The sequence below is a fragment of the Petaurus breviceps genome, unplaced genomic scaffold, assembly GCF_028583685.1.
Source record: "Petaurus breviceps papuanus isolate PSGF00001 unplaced genomic scaffold, PetGlider_PUasm1.0 178, whole genome shotgun sequence".
Lineage (NCBI taxonomy): Eukaryota > Metazoa > Chordata > Mammalia > Diprotodontia > Petauridae > Petaurus > Petaurus breviceps.
Window position 1 is genome coordinate 16,189,676 of NW_027185777.1, and position 18,999 is coordinate 16,208,674.

The 18,999-nt window shown below is 39.7% G+C and overlaps 1 protein-coding gene across 14 annotated transcripts in view; it reads left to right on the plus strand.

The window, feature by feature from the left end:
- KIAA1217 (KIAA1217 ortholog) overlaps positions 1 to 18,999 on the plus strand; it is a 586,069-nt gene that overhangs the window by 220,214 nt on the left and 346,856 nt on the right. Inside the window, exon 1 of one of the 14 annotated variants that reach the window (XM_069086309.1) lies at positions 4,102 to 4,713. The exons of the other annotated variants lie outside the window; for them this stretch is intronic. The gene's annotated coding sequence lies outside the window, so the exon portion shown is untranslated. Of the gene's footprint in view, positions 1 to 4,101; positions 4,714 to 18,999 lie in introns of those variants that run through there. 14 annotated transcript variants of the gene reach the window in all.

Sequence of the window (18,999 nt, forward strand, 5' to 3'; positions counted from 1 at the left end):
CCCCCAAAGTAAGCATTTTCCCCACACAACCCTGCTTCCTACCCCTATCTGGCTGTAGCCTCCCGCAAAAGAGGTTTTACAGTACCCTGGAATCTCTATAGTGTCCTTTTCCTCTTCTGCTATCTCAGCTTAATTGAAAGTATGTCTCACACCTCATGCAAAAATTGCTAATTATAGTTAAAAAATTGTTATTATATCTGAAGATGACCTTATTGACTCTAATTCCTATCTCTGTGAGTCTAAATAAAAAAGACCAGTTTGCTTTTTCACACTGCAGAGGAATATGGGAAAGAAAAAAAAAAACCTCTCTCTTTTGTCACTTGAACAAGCATAGTATCAAGGAAATAATTCTAGTCTCTGGGAGGTAATTTGAAGTCCTGTATTCAAATCGTGCTCTGTCATTAGAAATGGAGTAGCCCTCATAATTGATAAAAAGGTGAGAAAGCAGTACTGGGATATAATCTCAAAAATGACAGAAGGATATCTGTTTGAATTTAAGGCAAACTTTTCAATATCACAGTAATACAAGTCTGTGCACCAACCACTGATGCCAAAGTCACTCAACTACAGCATCTTCTAGAAATAACAACAAAAAAAAGATGTCATAGTCATCACAGGGGGTGGAATGCTAAAGTAGGAAATCAAAAGATAATGGAATAACAGGCAGATTTGGCCTTGTAGTACAAAATGAAGCAGGGCAGAGACTAATAGAATTTTGTTGAGAAAACTGACTGGTCATAGTAAACAAGAAGAGATAAGGTTTTCTTAATTGAGCAATGCAAAGAAATGGAAGAATACAATAGAATGGGAAAGACCAGAAATCTCTTCTAGAAAATTAGATATCAAGGGAACATTTCATGCAAAAATGGACATGGTAAAAGACAAGAATGGTAGGGACTTAAGAGAAGCAGAAGAGAGTAAGAAGTGACGAGAATACACAAAAGAACTATACAAGAAGAACCTTAGCATAAAGGATGACCTCAGTGGTGTGGTTACTGATCTAGAGCCATACAACCTGGAGAATGAAGTCAAGTGGGCCTTAAGAGGCATTGATAACAATAAGGTTAACATAGGTGGTGGAATTCCAGCTGAGCTATTTAAGCCCCTAAAAGACGATGACGTTGAAAGTGATGCACCCAATATGCCAGCAAATTTAGAAAATATAACAGTGGCTACTAGATTGGAAAAGATCAGTTTATGTCTCAGTCCTAAAGAAGGTCAATGCCAAGGAGTGTTCAAGTTACTAAATGATTGAGTTTATTTCATACACCAGCAAAGTTAGGCTTAAGATTCTGCAAGCAAGGCTTCAGCTGTATGTGAACTGAGAATTACCAGAAGAGTAGAATGGTTTTTGAAGAGGCAGAGGAACTAGAGACCAAATTGCCAATATTTGCTTGATTATGGAGAAAAACATCTTTTTTTACTTTATTGACTACACTAAAGCCTTTGATTGTGTGGCTCACAACAAAATGTGGCAAATCCTGAAAGAGATGGGATTACCAGACCATCTCATTTTTCTACTGAGAAACCTGTGTGCTGCAAAGAAATAATAGTTAGAACTGAACATGGAACAAACTGATTGGGTTAAGATTGGAAAAGGAATACAACAAGCCTGTATATGTCACCTTATTTATTTAACTTATTGCAGTCCACATCATGCAAAATCCAGGCTGGTCGAATCAAAAGCTGGATTTAAGGTTGCTAGAAGAAGTATTCAAAGTCTCAGATACGCAGATGGTAACACTCTGCCAAAAGGGAAGAGGAATTAAGAAGTCTCTTGATGAAGTTTAAAGCTTAATATTTAAAAACAAAAACCAAAACTAAGATCTTTGCAACTGGTCCCATCCCTTCTAGGCATATTGAAAGAGAAGTGGAAGCAGTGTCAGATTTTGCATTCTTGGTCTCAAAGATCAGTAGCCATGAAAGTAAGCAGTTTGGGTTAACTGATTATATAGCTTGCTTCCTTCCTGCCTAAGCACTGGTCATTGTCCATCTGTGACATCTGCCGTGTGTGTGTGTGTGTGTGTGTGTGTGTGTGTGTGTGTGTCTCTCGCAATGGTCCATTCCTAAACTGAACAATAGGAAATTTTTCATCCACTTGGTTCTTCCTGTGTGGGTAATTAGACCATATAAAAGAAACAAATAGAATTAATATGGATCATGGCTCCCACACATGCTCTGAATTTTCTGGACTCTTCTTGCTTTTTTTGTTCTCTATTCTTGAAATGTCATCCTTCTATATCTTGCCCATCCTTTAATGGTGAAATAAAATGCCACCATGATGCCTTCCCTGATTCTCCTTGTCAGGAATTACCTCCCCTATTCAGAGTATTTGTTTTGCAACTAATTACTTAACATGTAATATTGCATATTATAGTTTCTGTGTTTTTCTTAACTCCCTAGTAGAGTGTAAGCCTCATAATGAGAGCAGGAGCCAAGTTTTATCTAGAGTGTGTGAGCGTGTGTGTGTATCGCCCAGTTCTACTACTTTCTGCTCAGAATAGATGCTTATTAGGTCTTTGTTGAATGAATGAATTGAAACATATATGAATATGTTTATGTATCCTTCACAGGACTCACATTATAGCTTTGATAAGCTGTGAGTACTTGGTCAAGTATTTGCAAAATTAATGAATGAGTCAATTGATAAAAAGGCATATATTAAGAGCATATCATGTGTCAGTTGTTGTTGAGTCATGTCCAACTCTTCTTGACCCCGTGGACCATAGCACACCGGTACTGTTCATGGGGTTTTCTTTTTTTCCTTTTTTTTGGAGGGCAATTGGGGTTAAGTAACTTGCCCAAGGTTACACGGCTAGTTTGTGTGTGTGTGTGTGTGTGTGTGTGTGTGTGTGTGTGTTGTGTCTGAGGCCGGAACCAAACTGGGGTCCTCCTGACTTCCGGGGCTGGCGCTTTACTCACTGCACCACCTAGCCTCGCCCCCCCCCCCCGAGGGTTTTTCTTAGCAGTGATACTGAAGTGCTTTGCTATTTCCCTCTCTAGTGGATTGAGGCAAACAGAGGTTAAGTGACTTGCCCAGGGTCACACAGCTAGTAAGTATCTGGGGCTGGATTTGAACTCAGGTCTTCCTGATTCCAGGCCCAGCTCTCTATCAACTGAGCCACCCAGCTGCCTACAGTTTGCCTCAGTTTCTTCATATATAAAATGAGCTAGAGAAGAAAATGGCAAACCACTCCAGTGTCTTTGATAAGAAAACCCCGAATGGGATCACAAAGAGTCAGACATAACTGAACAACAAAAATCATACACCAGTCACCAAATTTAGGCAGTCAAGATAGGGAAAAATGAAGCAGTTCTTTTTCTTCCGGGATTGTAAGTGCAAGACAGAAGGAATGTGTCAGATTCTTTTTGAGATTGGACTGGCTCTAAGCTGAAGGGATTTCTTTTCTACCTTGGACAGATTGATAGGTTGGACAAGATGACCTCAGAGGTCTTATCCATCTATCTAAAATGTCAACATCTTAAGCCAATTTATTCATACCTTTAAGATACATTCATTGTCTGCTGTAAGAATGACTGTTCCTTGTGCAAGAGACGCAAGTTTAGTTAGTGTACAGTCTAGTTGGGAAAATAGACACAAATAAGATAAGATTAAATTAGACTGATAAAAATTTAATAAAATTAGACTGTGATAGATGTTTTGGAAGAGTAAGAGCAGATATTCATTCAGCCAAAGGATGCAGCAGAATGAGCCAAAGATCAGAAGGGACGTTATTGGCTTTTGGCATGAATCTGGTAGCTGGGGAAGGTAGTATTTAAGAAATATTAGGAGTGGAAAGTGTGCACGAGTTAGGAGAGGGTTAAAGAGATCTCAGCACTTCCCCGAATCACCCCTGCGCAGAGACCAAAAAAAAAAAAAAATACGTGTACACACACACACACACACACACACACACACAAACCTGCTGGGAACCTGTTTTGCAAGTTTCGCCAGCAGAGAAAAAAAAAACAACAAAACTCGGAGGGGATTGTGGGGGAGAGGATTGGAAAAGCCTGAGAGGTATCAATTGAAGGTTGTTGTGTTTTTTTTTTCCAGAATCTGAGTTTCCAGTGTAACTTTATCCTGCAGATATTTTTCTTTAACTGATTAAGAGCATTGTTAGACAGGGAGGGGAAGATTAAGAATGCCTATAATTTTGTTGATTGTTTTCGGGGGTGGGGGGGGAAATAGAGCCCAGACTTTGGAAGTGAAGGCGGTAATCCGTGGCTAAATTGTAGGGTTTTTTTGTTTTTGTTTTTGTTTTTTTGCATACTACCCCAATTATATCCTGCCCTGTCCCGGAACACGCCCCAACCCACCCCACCCCCCCAAAAAAGGCTTTTCACTAATGAACAATTCCAGTGGATTGTTTAAGTCTCCGCCTGACAGGTAACTTTGGCATGTGGGCAGGTGGGGTTAAGGTTACCATGGAGATTTATGATGTCATGCTCGAGCGAGCATGTCAAGACAGCCAATTTAACATGTAGCTGCTTCAAAAATCCTATAGGCTCGAAGTAGGCTTTATGTAAATGACAAGAGTTTCCCTGGGAAAAGACAAAAGAAAACACCGCAGAGGCATGGAGGGGGGCTCTACCTGACAACTCTGAAGGATTACCCTGGAGTTCATTACCACCCCGAAACTTTCCAGGAGAAGCCGAATTCAGATTTGCGACTTGGACTTGGGGCATCACCTGTGGAGCTCTGGGTGTCGGGTGAGTGAGCCTTGTGGAGCCTGGTTTCTCTGCCGTTATTGCAGGCGTGCTTTGGAAACCCTGAGCTCTGCTTCTGACTGCATTGTTCTGTGGCCAGGAGGGCTTGAATGAATAAATAGCCTTAGCTCTCCCACGCCAAATGTTCCCTCCCTCGGCTGGTTTGGTTTACCCTTAAAAATGATTATTGAATGAACTGTGGATTCCGAATGGAGCTGAAAAGCAACGGATGTATTCTGCATTTTGATGTTGATGATGAGTGTGAAGAATGCTCATAAAATGCCATAGGTAGAGAAGGTTATGGGGGAAGAACCTGGAGAAGTGACATAGATAAGTGGGTCTGGGCAAATTAGTGCCAGATGTTCCTCCTTTACTGTTAAACAAGACCTTGAAATTGGAAATGTGCTTATTTCAAATTGTAAAATGGAAGGGGAAAAAAGGCAAATTTCCATGGCTTGTTACTGAAGTCCTTTAGATACTTTAGTTAAACATGTACGAACACTGCCCCTAAGAATTACTTGGATGTCTCTGTGTGTGTCTTAACAAAGACTTTAAAATACAAAACAAAACTGGATTTAAAAAAAATCAGGTATGAGGAAAGATCACAGTCTTGAAGCTTCAGGTAAGTCTGACTTAGAAAATTCCAACAACACAGATAAAGGACCTCTCTGGGTGGTATCAGAGATAAAAGGTGGTTGGGTTTGTTGTTTTTAATAGCCTGCTTTAAAATGTAACCTAGGTTTGGTGGTAACTAGCTTTCTATTTAGAAAGGCTAAGTCTACAGCCATGCTCACTCTTTGGATGTGATAAAAAGTAACTGAAGGTAGCTGGTGATCTTTTAAAGTTAGTTTAAAAGGGCTAGTTCAGGAACATGGACCAAGCGTTAGCAATTAATGTCCATTGTAGACTTTGAAAAGTAGGAGGCATAATTAGTTCAAAGGCACCTGTGAAAACGTGAGCAGAAGTCTAAACCTTGGTCACCAGAGAGTCCTGAGAGGCACCAGAGTTTTTTATTTAAACTTTGGCCACTTCCAAAAGCAAAGCTAACAGCGCAAAGAACCCCTGACCTTTGGCATTCCAGCTAGTGTGACTTTATTAATGAGCAAATAGTCCTTGTACCAGGAAGTACTGGGATGAAGGAACAATGCAACAAAATGCCCTACTACATTTTTCCTATATTTCACCCATTTAAGGGAGGCAAGAGGTAATAAGTATTAATATGTTATTGAAATAACTTCCAAAAATAATAAGCACAATTAATTGTAAATTTGGACTACTGAGGTTGGTCTGGAGCATGCTCTGACTTTTTTCATTAATTACACCGATGCCATTTTATGTTATTTCTATGATTTGATATAATTTGGAAGCACTCAGAATTTATCTAGCATTTTCCCTGAGGAACTCCAAGCACCTTATGGATTTTAAAGGTTTTGAAAATTTTTGAAAGTAGAACTGATAAGTGAAGAGACTAGAATGAAGCCCCCCCCCCATCTCATGGGTAAACTGAGTCATATGGAGGTTAATCAGTTTGCTTCAGGGAATATACTTAGTTATGAATTGAATCCACTGTACTTTCAGTACACATTAGATTCTGGTGCCTCCCTCTTCACTCTCTGCTCTTGATGGACACACAGCCCATAATTATATTCAAGGTTTATGTATCATTGCTCAGAGTAGGTAATTTGCAGCAGCAAACTTTGGAATTACAAGAAATGAATACTGTCATGGTTACTAGGTTCAGGGTTTTTTTTTTTCTTAATGAACAACTATTTCTAGGACTTCTATACAAATGAATGAATGGTTACTCTTAATGGCAAGGGTATTTGGGGGATTTAAAACAAATTTTTTTAATCATAATAAATACACAGTTTCTGATTTCAAGATATTTGGGCATGAATTGATCTGGCCCCAAAGTGAAAAATTTTGTAAGAAATCAGTCCCTTGATATTGGGTCACACCATGAAAAATGCTTCTCAGCCCTAATTTTTATGCCACACAGAAGTATTTACAGTTATTTTAAGGGATGGTATATGACTTTCAAAATAAACTTTATTCTATTTTAATTGAAAAACAAATTTATGCTATTTTAAACTTTGTTGAGTTGGGCAGTCTGGAAAATACTATGATAGATCATCAATCAATCAGTTAATGTTTATTAATTGCCTGCTATGTTTCAGGCACTGTGCTAAGTGCTGGGGATACAAAAAGAGGTAAAAGAGAGTTCCTGCCCTCTAGTTCCTCCAGGAACTTACAGTCTAATGGGAGAGACAACATGCAAATAAATATATGCAAAGTGAGCTATATACAGGATAAATAGGAAGTATTTAAAAGAGGGAAGGCATGGGATTTGGAGGGGTTGGAGATGAGATTTTAGTTGGTATTTAAAGGAAAACAGGGAGGCCAGTAGTCAGAGAAGAGGAAGGAGAGCATTTTAGGCATGGAGGCTAGTCGGAGAAAATGCCCAGAACCTAGAGATGGAGTATCTTGCTTGTGGGACAGTCAGAAAGCCAGTGTCACTGGATCAGAGTCACATATTGGGAATCTATAATCTATTTTGCCTTGGCTTCCTCCTAATATTAGCTAAACATGCACTTCATTTTAATTTATGGTTCTACTCTTCAGGAGTTTTATGCTGATTAATGTACATATATTGATCATTGTATTTGTTGCTACAGGGTAATGTGGGCTTATTATAATAAGATGATAAAACTGTAGACTAGTTCTGATTTATCTCAATAACCGTAATAATTGTTTTGGCAACTAAGAGCTCATTTTACTTTCATTGGAAATACAATGTGCCAGGGAATTAATAAATTTAAGTGGATTTGCTGACATATTCATTGGTGAAATGTTTGACTTGGAAGAACATAGACTAGTATGTTAATATTTCAAATATAATGCAACTTTTGGTTTTAAACCACATTAAATCATCTGTTACTGGATTTTAAATGAAATGCTATTTCTTTTTTAAAGCCCTTTTAGACAGAGTATCAATATACTTGAGTTGAATGAATGGAGTAGAATTTGTTAATAAGAAGGATGACAGGCATCCTGGTTTGGTGGATAGCTTCCCTTCTGAGTCAGTAAGACCTGGGTTCAGGTTCTGCTTTTGACATAGAGTAGCCATGGGTAAGTCCCATAGCTTCTCATGCCCCCAGGCACCTTTTAAATGAGGAGTTGTCTACCTATATGTGAGGCAGGAATTTCTAGAACAGGTTGTCCTCAAAGTTATGTATGTGGCAAACAAACTGAAAACAGACCAGATACAACAATGATATATAGCAGAGAGGCCAAGTGGTAGACTTCATTGAGGGGAGCTCAGATTCAATCCTGCTACTTGCTTTCCACATGACCTTGGGCTTAGCCAGAGGCAACAACAACAATAATCACAATCACTGCCATAACATTTCTAAGTTTGCAAAGTGCTTTACCTATCTCATTTTACCTTTATTTAATTTGATCCTCATAAACACCCTGTGAGATAGATGCTATTATATAATCCTCATTTCACAAATGAGGAAATTGAGGTTATGAGGGGTGAGGTTCCTTGTCCAGAGTCACACAACTAATAAGTGTCTGAGGGAAGATCTGAATGCTGGTCTTCTCGACTCCCAAGTCCAACATGGTTTCATTAATTATAAATTAGGAATGACACATGCAAATGCATTTTATATACATTAAGGAAAGCAATATTCATAGATCTATTAGATTTGTGAAAATAGTGTCATCCCAAATCATTTTACTTTCATGTTTATCATGACTCGGTCGTCACTGTGTGAAGAATGAAGGGCAGGTAGGGCCCACGTAGTTTTCCAGTCTGGGCAGTCAGTCTTCCTTCAGTCTCTTTTCAAATCTTCTCTGTTGTTCACAAGGCATGAGGATAATTTACAGGAAGCCAGACTGCCTCAGGGGATCCAAAACATGGACTTATTTTGTTATAAATTGGAAAGCACCTTGGCGGGGCTCTCCTTGCATGGTTTTTCAATTTCGGAATGGAATTAAATTAGCCACAATCTGGCATCCCTTGCTATAAGTAGCTCCACATAGATTGGCTTATTGTAAACTTCCCAGGAGAAGTTACATTTTCCCTAATTTTTACAGTTAGCATGTGTCTGTTGTCAGGAATGTTTGGTTTTAGAAACCAAGAAAAAAAAAGGATGTCATAGATTTAGTAGAGGCAAGATTTCAAGGCAGAATCTAAAATCGACTGTCTCTTCTTTAGCTGGAGGGACTTTCTGTTGGTTTGTTTACTAATTTCATACTTCCAAGACTGGGTAAGCAGCCTAGAATCAGGACCTAACATAGTCATGACCTTCTCAGGTACACTCTAAGGACTATGTGGCAACTGAGAAGCAGAGAAAAAATTTAGATGGTAGGCCGAGGGCAGAGGAATTGTGGGTAGACATTCTGAAGGCAGTGAAATATGACTGTTTGGGCAATAGGCTTATCATGCATCAGAAAGGATTTAGAGCAGACAATGATAAGAAATTCCTGATTATCAGTTGTTAAGCAGGAAAATTCTGTATTGAAATTGATTCAGAGATCTCTTCTCCTTGAGTAGCAGCTGCTTCTTTTCCTTCCCCTTCCCCTTTCCCTTCCCCTTCTTTTCCCCTTCTTCCATCTCTCCCTCCCTCTCCCCCTCCTCTCTCCTTTTCCCTTTCCCTCTCCCTTTCCCTTCTCTTTCCCTTTCCCTTTTTCCCTTTCTCTTTTTTTCTTTTTCCAGGAAAAACAGAGAGCCTCCTTTATGGCATGGCTTGAAAACATAGACAGGGACAGGAGAATGGATGAGGCATCCTCTTCATCCCCTTTCATGCTTTATAATTCTGTATCTATTAAATATCCTGTCTACTCTGTATCATTACACAGTGAATTGGGGTTTCATTCCCTTCAGCTTTCTCATGATTAAGCAAAGGAGTTAAAAATGATGTTAGAATAATAACTATTTGAGAGTAGAGATTTCTGGTGTTTGTATCTGTGTTTCAGTGCTTAGCATGGTACGAGCACATGACAGGTACTGAATGAAGACTTGTTCATTGATTTCCCACTTCTGACCCTACAGGTGTGAGTTTGAGGGAGTCATCACCTCCCTGGGTCTGTTTCCTCATCTCTGAAAAAGGGGCTCCACTGAATGGCTTCTGTGGTGCCTTCCAGACATGGATCACCATCATCAGGTTTATAAGTATCTAGAAAATGCATATGACCACTTGGAACCCTGAAACAATCTGGAAGACTCTGGGCTCATGTTTTGTCTGAGGGGCGCTGGGTAAATCACTTAACCTTAGTGCCCCAGGCATCTCTCTTAAGAACACAAGTTGCAAGAGAAGGTAGATTGAATTGATAGAAGTATCCTTCCCGGGGCATTCTCTCAGGTCCAGTCCCTGTCCCTATCTAATATAGTGTGGGGAGAAAGGAAAGAATCAATTTCAGAACTTTTTTCATTTTAAAATTTAGCTTTATTTTGGCAGTGAAGATTGTTTCAGTAAAAGATATATCCATGCTGCTGCTCGGGAGGGAAATTCTCTGGAAAGACAGTGAGTTTTGAGAACAGTTGATCACCCTCCATCTTTTTTGGCTGCTTAGTCATTTTCTATATTTTAACGTTTGTAGTGAGCTGCTCATCATATCTTCCCATTAGTCATTCACAAAGTAAACAGGCCACACGCATACATCTTCCAGCAGCTGTTACATCGGGCGATTTTTGCTCCTTAGTCCATTTGGATCTTGCACAGAGTAAGGTTGGGTTGATCTTGCTGGGTCAGCTAGTTCTTTCTGACACTAATTCTACTCTAATCCTTTTGTTAGACCAAGATGTAAGACTGTTGAAGGAAGCATAACCCCAGATGGTCTCCAAAAGATCATTTTCAGTGTCTTCTTTGTGGTGGGAGAGAGAGAAAAAGGGGGGAGGGAGGAGGGAGAGACAGAGAGAGAGAGAGAAAGAAACAGAGAGAGACAGAGAGAGAGAGAGAGTGTCGTGTGCACACACACATGCAGCACAAAGAATTGGACCACTTCAAAGTGCCTCCCACTCGCCATAGCCCTGCAGCATATGGAGGGTCTGTCTTGAACCACTCCACTTGTTCACCAGTCAGTTTCACAATGACTCTCTCCTCCTTCACACACCATCACAGAAGGATATTTATACTTTGATGTGGGTCTCCCTTGAAGGGAGGAAGTGATTTTGTTTGTTCTCTCTCCACTAAATGGGTCAGGCCTCTGGACTGGAGTCATGAACCCATTTGGAGGACCTGAACAAGCCTGTTCCAGTCAGGAACCTGTTTCCAAATCGGTTCCCTTGAAGGTTCTGTGTTCTTGGACATGTCTGGTTAAAATAGTATTTAAACTTCTGGAACTGTTCTTGATACAGCAATGCAGGGGCTGATGATTTCAGATGCATCTCCTGCCCGGGTGTTCTCAGGATACAATACAACACCCAGCCAGGGGTGGGAAACCTGTGGCCTCAAGGCCACATGTGGCCCTCTAGGTTCTCAAGTGCAGCCCTTTAACTGAATCGAAACTTCACAGAACAAATCCCTTTAATAAAAGGATTTGTTCTGTAAAACTTGAACTCAGTCAAAAGACTGCACGTAAGGTCCTTGAAAGCCACGTTGTGGCCTCGAGGCCCAGGCTCCCCATCCATTTGGTCCAGCCACTTAAGGATCCTTAGGGTGGGAGATGGCCAGCTCTGTCTGTGAACCTGCATTTAGCAGTGGATGGACTGAAAATCAGTTTCCCTTCCCCAAAAATAAATCTAAAAAGAGTGACATGTAATTCTTTTTCCTTTTATTTAACAGTGATAGCAGAGGGGTGAGAGGTCAGTCAGTTATATTGGATGGTAAACTATGCTTGAGATGAAGAAAATATGTTGTTTCTGTCCTTGCCTTTGACGTGTACTAAGCAGCCTCTTGGTGCTTCCAGTCAACTCTGAGACTGTTTTACCACAAGAGTTGCTGTTCTGCTTCGGAGGAGGGAGGGTCTACCCTAGGAGACCCTCATACATCAAGGAGTCACAGCCCTGGCTACAACTATCCCTCCTTTAAGCGGGTGTGGGATTGGGAATCAAAGGGATAGGCCAACTCAGAAGTTCAGAGGTCAAGCTGTCAGCAGACATTTGGTCAAAGAAATTGCTTCACTTGTCATGCTGAACCTCTCTAGAAAGCTTTAGAAGTTTCTGTAAATCAGAGCTCAGAGGTTTCTGACCTGTAAGAAAGAAGGTAACAGGCATACAAAGGAAGGAGGGTGGGCTTCATTCATGGGTTTTTATGCCCAGTCAACACATTGCAAACAGACAACTCTCTTCAACCTAGCTGTGTACAAGGAAGGAGACTTTTTAAATTATTATTCCTTATTTCCTTTATTTTCCCCCTTATCAAAACTCGGGAGATATTTCACATTTTCCCAGTTTTCCAAATCTATTAGTTTTCTATTATTTAACACAGCATTCCAACTCTTCAGCTGGCAGCAAATGCTTGCAAAAAAAAAAAAAAGGAGCAAATGAAGAATCAACATAACTTAATAGGATCCCGTGAATAAACATGTGCCTGACATTGGTTGGTTAACCTAAAAACAGGAAGCAGCAACATTTCTTGGAAGGAAAGGTAGAGGCTTCACTGCAATGTGCATGAGAGCAGAGCAGAAGAAAGATAATTCAGGCAATTCCATTAAAGAGCATATAATTACTGCAGCCCCAAGACAGTGGTCGGTCACAGTTAAATCTTATTGAGCCTTTTATTATGCTACTTAATTGGGAAAATGTGCCCAATCTCCTATACCATATAGCAAATACAATCTACCTTCCTCCAAATATTAAATGTTACCTGGCCTCCACTTCTAATACTGTCGTATAACTTAAAAAATAAAGATATATAATTGTGCTTAGAGGATAGGACCTCGGCTCTGACATAATGGGGAAAACACTGAATTTGCAGTCAGAAGATCTGGGTTTGAATCTGACCTCTGCAGCTTCTATTATTTATATGATTTTGGATGTCACTTAATTTTCCTCAGCTGTGAAATAATAGGTTTGGTCAAGCTCAGTGGTGTCAACTCCAAATTGGAGAGGGGGGAGATACTAAATTGTACATAAGTATTCTTTTGGGTGGCATATTGACTTAAAAAGGCACATATTAACATTATCTGTGTTGTATTTTATTTTGATTTGTTTGTTAAATATTCCCCCATTACATTTTAGTTTCATTTGGGATGTACTAGGGAGCTATAAGCTGTTGTTGCAACAGCTCTGACCTAGCTGACTTTCAATGTTTCTTCTACTCTGTTAGAGCTGATAAATAGCACTTTTTGTGAAGTTCTTTACATTTGTGACCTCTAGGAGGCACAATAGTGGATAGAGGCTGGACCTGGAATCAAGAAGACTCATCTTCCTGAGTTCAAATCTGGCCTTAGACTCTTACTAGCCTGTCCGACCCTGGGCAATTCACTTAACCTTGTTGGCCTCAGTTTCCTCATCTGTAAAATGAGCTGAAGAAGAAAGTGGTAAATAAAGTATCTTTGCCAAGAAAACCCCAAACAGGGTCTTGAAGAGTAAGATATGACCAAAAGCCACATCTATCCCCTAATTTGATGCTCATAACAACTTGGTGAAGGAGTTGCCATGATTACTCCCATCTCACATCAGATAGGCAAAATTAGTGCAAAGCAACAACACAGTGTTGACGAGGCTGTGGAAGGACAGATATTCTCATCCATTGCTGGTAAATTGGATACTTCTAGGATTTGGGGCAGGGAACAATCTAACTGCACCTAGTATAAGGGAAAGAAGGAAAAATACCTAATCACCCTTTTTATCCCAATCATTGAGTTTTGGAGAAAAGTACCCTAAAAGTGTGGCTAAAACCAATCGAATGAAAGAAAGCTGTCTGAACAATGACTTTCATGGTATAACAAAGATGCCATATGTCCATCCAAGTAGAGGAGAAAGGTTGAATAATGCACTAACCCAGTGGAATATTGTGGCTAAGATGAACATGAATAAGTTACAGAAAGAAATTTTGAAAACCATATGAAATAAGACAAAATTTAAAAAGCAAAACCTAAAGAGCAGCATATGCAATAATATGATGAAATAAGAGGAAAAGTAAATGAGAATAAGGGGCCAGAGAATGCTAATGAGGACTTAGAGGGAGGGACTGCAAAACTGCTATGATCCTTTTATTTGTTGAAATTATTTTAAGGTAAATTACTACAAAGTGAGTTTAGTTTGTCCGATTGATATTCAATGTTAATAATTTTAAAAGAAATTTATATGCATGTGTATATATGTATAGACATACATACATGAACACATACACAAATGTATGTATGTGTGTTTGTGTGTGTGTGTGTGTGTGTGTGTGTGTGCTTGGAACAGCTATATGGCACACTGGATAGAGTGCTGCACCTGAAATCAGGAAGCCTTGAATTCAAACCCAGCCTCAGACACCTCTTAGTTGTGTGACCTTGGGCAAGTCACTTCACCCTGTTTACCTCAGTTTCCTCATCTGTAAAATGAACTGGAGAAGGAAATGGCAAACCATTCTAGTATCTTTGCCAAGAAAGCCCCAAATGAGGTTGTGAAGAATTGGATAGGACTGAAATGACCGAACAACTCTCTCTCTCTCTCTCTCTCTCTCTCTCTCTCTCTCTCTCTCTCTCTCTCTCTCTCTCTCTCTCTCTGTCTCTGTCTCTCTCTCTCTCTCTCTCTCTCTCTCTCTCTCTCTCTCTCTCTCTCTCTCTCTCTCTCTCTCTCTCTCTCTCTCTCTCTCTCTTTCTCTCTCTCTCACACACACACACACACACATATGAGAGAGGGAGGGAGAGAAAGAGATTATTCTACCGGGATAATATTTTGATAACTGAATTTTAATATAATTGGGTTTCCTTTGTAATAATAATAATAGCTAACATTCATATAGTGCTCACCAAATATGATCTTATTTTAATCTTCACAACAACCTTGGCAGATGGGTGCTATTATCCTCAATTTACTGAAGAGGAGAATGAGTCAGACAGAGTCAAGCAGCTTGCTCAGTCACATGACTAAAAAGTGTCAGAGGCTAGAGTTTTGAACTCAGGTCTTTCTGATTCCAGATTCACTTTTTTTTGTGGCTTTTTGGAGGGCAGTTGTGGAGTTAAGTGACTTGCCCAAGGTCACAGGCTAGTTTTTGTGTTAAGTGTCTGAGGCCAGATTTGAATTCAGGTCCTCCTGACTCCAGGGCTGGAGCTCTATTCACTGTGCCACCTAGCCGCCCCAAGATTCACTTTCAACATATTATCTATTGTGACATTTAGCAGCCTCCTAATACTATATATTTTATCTTTATGTATTTATTGTTTGTTTCCTAACTTTTATTATTTGTATATTATTCATTTTACAACCTTGTGTATTTTATTGTTTACAGTTTGAAAGATTATTCTAAGAAGGGATTCATGGGCTTCACTAGAATGCTGTCAGAGAGGCCCATGGCACCCAGAAGGTTAAGAACCCCTAGCTCTAGAAGGTTCTCTTAACAAGTGAGCCATACTCTGATAATGCTACTATAATAATAGTAATAATCTTAGTAGTTCCATTTGGATAATGATTTAAATTTTGCAAGGGGCTTCATATGAATTATCTAATTTTCTCCTCAAAATAGCAAACCTATGAAGGAATACTGAAAGTATTATTATTATTATTTTTAAAGCAATTGGGGTTAAGTAACTTGCTCAAGGTTACACGGCCAGTTATTTCTGGGTGGGTGCTAAGTATCTGAGCCCGGATTCGATCCCAGGTCATCCCAACTCTGGGGTCGATGCTCTTACTCACTGCGCCACCTGGCCACCCCTAAGTAATTGGGGTTAAGTAACTTGCTCAAGGTTACATGGCCAGGTGTTTCTGGGTGGGTGCTAAGTATCTGAGCCCAGATTCAATCCCAGGTCATCCCAACTCTGGGGCCGGTGCTCTTACTCACTGTGCCACCTGGCCACCCCTGAAAGTATTATTTTATCCATTTTAAAGATAAAGAAGCTAAGGCTTAGAGTGTCTTGGTGGCTTACTCATGGTCCCCAATACTCTCCTAGAGTGGCATTCTAATTGAAATGTCGCCTCCAGCTATCCTGTGAATCAGGAGTTATGTGCATCAGTGCTTTCCAATCCTTTTTTTTTAATATAAGGAGATTGAAAGAGATGGGAGGGGATGGGATCTGGAAAACAGGTATAGAGACAGACATTGGCAAAGAGAGGGATCTGCCTTTCACCTAAGACTAGAGCAAAGAAAGAGAAGGTAGCAGGATTGGAGGTGTGTAACAGAAAATAAGGGGCACTCTTGAAGGATGGCCTACATTTTCTCCATAAATGAGATCAGGTCCTCAGATGGAAGGTTGTTGTAGATGTATTCTTGGGTGTTGTGCATGGTTTAAAAAGAAAAGAAAAAGGTCTGGAATAGAACCCCAGGGCATGTAACATTCAGTCAGGGAAGAGTAAAGGTTTGCCGTGCATCAAGAAAGTTTCAGTTGGGATTAGATAGTAAACCTGCAGTAGACCCCGTCTGCATGGTGGTGTCCATTAGTGGTATTGCATAGCTTGACAGCTGGTCTTGGAAAGGCAGTTGGAATGGGTGTGGGTGAGAGAGATCCAGGATTGGGGTTTGGAAAGGGGTCATTGGTGAGAAACCAAGGGGGCAGGGTTAAATGGCAGAGGACAGTTTAAAGCTGAACTGGTTAAGTCCAGTATCAAGATTTCAAAGGGAGAAAAGTGAGGCTAGAGGAGAAGATGATAACCTGGAAAATCAGTGACAGGTCAAGAAACCTGAGTGCATTTAGTTAAGGTGAAGCCCAGAGAGAAATGGAAGGACTGGAGTTCACAGTCAGAGGGAAGAATTTCAGAGTTCTGGATCATGATGTTGGAATATTAGTGGGTGCTGATAAGACCAAGGACAAGACTGTCCTTGAATGTGGCTGAGGTAGGGTGAAGATAAAGGTCATGGGAGCTAAAGAGGTGAAGACATGAACTGGGAAACTAGATGATACATCCTAAAAGGGTTATACAGTGATGTCTTTTGCATCTCTGCTTATGTAACACTCCTCAATAAGTATTACATCCTGAGATAGAGGGGGGCACATGGGGAACTGGGAAGAGGATTTCTTCCCTGACTTGGTGAATGTAGAAACTCGAATTATAATAGCTAGCATTTATATTTTTCTACAAAAAGATAGATTTCATTTTAAGGTTTGCAAAGTGTTTTACATATTAATGTTAATTCATTTGATCCTTACAACTTCATGTGATAGGTGCTATTATGATATCTGTTTTACAAATAAGGGAACTGAAGCAGGGAACTGATAAGTGACTTGCCCAGGGCAACACAGCTGTTAAGTGTGTGAGACAAAGATTCAGACTCCTTTGACTCCCCTGCACCACATAGTTGTTCCTATAAATCATTATCCATTTTAGAGGATAATAAAATTAATCTACTTCTATTATTATGTTACTGTACATGCTTCTTCCACCAACATCGTTGGTCACCTCTCAATACCCCAGTGTGCTTGGGTCTATGGAATTTCTGAGGATAAATATTTCTTTTTCTAATTTGATCAATCTGCTGTTAATTTATATATATTCCTGCCTTAGCTGAGCAGTATAGAAATGACAAATGGACAGTCTGCCCGTGGTCCTGTATTCCAAACTTCTCTCCTCTGATAGAACCTGTAAGATCTTTTTTGTTTTGTTTTTTGGAGAGGGGAAGGTAGGGCAATTGGGGTTAAGTGACTTGCTTAAGTTCACATGGCTAGTTTTTGTGTTAGGTGTCTGAGGCTGGATTTGAACTCAAGTCCTCCTGACTCCAAGGCTGTTGCTCTATTCACTGCTCCACCTAGCTGTCCCAAACCTGTAAGATCTTGATATCATTTTTGATCATTGCCTTGATCGGCCTTTTATGGTTTTTCCCAATTTATTCCCCATCTATATCATTATGATCACCTTTATGTGTTTCAAAATACTTTTTGGCTTTGACTTTTAATACCTTGCTATTACTCTCCTTTCGTGTGCTATGGAAATGGGATTTGGAAGTTAGGTCAGGTTCATGATGACCATGCTGTCTTTTAAGTGACCAAGATGATGGGTTGTCTGAAAACCACAGGGTGAAATCCTGGATACTTTTGTGTTTGTGGTATTTTCTTTATAGCAACAGTATCTTGAGATGGGACACGGTGGGGTATAATGGATGATGGACTGGCCTTTGAGTAAGAAGGCCTGCATTCAAGTCCTGCCTCTGACATGTACCAATTGTGTGACCCTGGGCAATGACTTCACAGCTCAGTACCCTGGGAAACTTTCTAAAACTGTGTTGCCAATGAATTATAGATGTGCATCAATGGAAAGAATTTCTATACCAAGTTACCTTCTCTGATGAAATCATTGATCTTTGCCAAGAGACAATTGTGCGGGGCGGCTAGGTGGCACAGTGAATAGAGCGCCAGCCCTGGACTCAGGAGGACCTGAGATTTGGGATTTGGAAAAGAAGGGGTGAGACTCTCATACTTTTGATAGGAATAAATACATATATGTGTACACACACAAATATATACATATATACACACACACACGCACACAAACATCTATCGTAGGATTCCATGGTCTTTCTTAAATTTTATTTTAAAATAATGATGTAGTTATTAATATATTAACATAATATTATGTTAATATAATTGATAGTATAATTAATTATTAAACTAGTTTTTCTCCCCTTCCACTCCCCAATTTAAAAGTTAAAAAAAAATACTAGCTGCCTTACAACAAACATGCAGAATCAAACAAAATAAATTCCTGTTTTATCCACATCTGAAAATATAGTCCTCATTCTTCATTTTAAATTAAGGTGTGTATACACAAGCATACACATACATGCATATATGTGTGTGTGCACATACACATGTTATCTATTACAGAGATATATACGTTTGTATGTATGCACACACGTACACACGTGTACATAGCCAAGTAAAAATTGTCTAAATATCCAGAAGAAGAAATGTGGTGTAGAACAGAACTGTCACACACATAGACCATGGCTAAGAAAACTTCCATGAGGAACTAGGTTAAAATATAATTGGGAAATATTTAACAAAAGAAATACAAATAGAATAGAACGATAGTGTTTGGTTTTCTAAGGGATTCTTATGTATAGTTTAGTGGTCCCTGTCTCTATTTGCATTAACACCACTGGTCTAGAGCACTAAATCTAGAGTAAGAAAGATCTAGGTTTGAATCATACTTTTCCTAGCAGTGTGACCTTGGTTAAGTCACTTGACATCTCAAAA